Genomic DNA, 1,540 nt, shown 5'->3' with positions numbered 1-1,540 from the left:
GGAGGGGTCAGACTTGGGAACTTATGCAACATTTTAACAAACGGAAGAGGGTTTGCGCTTCAAGGGACTATAAATTATGGGGAAGTAAGCAGGAAATACATGGGGGAACTCGTGGAAGATACAGGTTGTTTTACTGAGGTTTGTTCATGCACACTCATCTTGCTGCTGACTCTCTCGTGATAAAGGTCGCTTTCCTCATACTGATACAAGAGAGTGGGGAAAACTTATACCACCTCATTAAGGGAAATTTATGCCCTGCATGTAGGCAGAAAAGGGGATGGGGAGAGACAGAGATGTCTTCCTGTCTCTTGATTCTTTTTTTCCTAATGGAGGCATTGGGGATTAAACCCAGGACCTCATGCATGCTAAGCATGCGCCCTACCACTGAGCTCTACCCTCCCTGCTTCATCTGTAGATTCTTAACTTTAGCTGAAAATAATCTTTGTGCCAAAGTGGCATATCTGGGGGTGGCTTATTCTAATCGCTTTCATTTCAGTACTGTGCTGAGAGCTTTACATAGACTGGTCACCTGACACAGATCAAGTACACATGGAAAAGGTGAATTAGGCCAGAGAAATGTGAATTTAATCCCCCTTCCGAGGTCACTCTTGCAAGAATGATTTTTAGTGAGAGCGTAATAGCCTAATGGACACATCCTAATGGACTTTACCATTTCTCTATAGTTGAAGAGCATTAGATGGTTTCCAATCTTTCTTTGTTTTGCTATTAAAACTTACACTACAGTGTGATATCACTATGCCTGAATTTACAGCTGCATTTTGGAATTTTCAGTTAGTACAGAGGCCCAGAAATATAATTACTGAGTCAAAGGGTATGAATACTTTAAAGCCAATTGCTTTCCAGATTGGTTGCCCTAATTTATCAATCTCCTTCCTTCCTTGCTCTTATAATTGAATCTTTTTCTAGTTGATAGGTGTACAATGGTATTTTGTTTCATCTTAAGATTTTAACATTACTGATAAATTGAGCAATAAAAAGTTTACTGACAGTTTGTATTTTCTCTGATGAGAACTGTTTATGTCTTTTTCCTATTCATCTATTGCTTTGGTGTTTTTCTTCTCGGTCCGTAACAGCTCTTCATATATGAAGGTTATTAACTTTTGGTTCATTATCTGTTGCTAAAAAATCATACCTTCCTGTTTATCTTTTAATTCAGTTTATGCTAAATTTGATGATTTAGAAAATCTAAAGTTTTATGAGGTAAAATCTATCAATGTTTTTCTATTGTAAATTCTTTCATTGTTTTTATAATCTAAAACTATCTTCCAGAGATCAAATACAATTGTTTAAGTGTTTTCTTCTAAGTTTATTTCTGGCTTGAGTTTTTTTTTTTTCATTTAATTCTTTGGTCAGTCTAGAATTTGTTTTGATGTGTGATGTGAAGGGAAGATTCAAGTATTCTTTTGAGTGTATCACAAAAATGGACCCACATAACTTGGACCCCATTAAAATAAATGAACAACAACAATAAAAATAAACAAAGACATCTAAAGCAAAATGCTCAAAGGCAAAAAATCCA

This window comes from Camelus dromedarius, chromosome 6 (assembly GCF_036321535.1).
Source record: "Camelus dromedarius isolate mCamDro1 chromosome 6, mCamDro1.pat, whole genome shotgun sequence".
Classification (NCBI taxonomy): Eukaryota; Metazoa; Chordata; class Mammalia; order Artiodactyla; family Camelidae; genus Camelus; species Camelus dromedarius.
The sequence above is the reverse complement of the archived record's forward strand: the minus strand, read 5'-3'. Positions refer to the sequence as shown.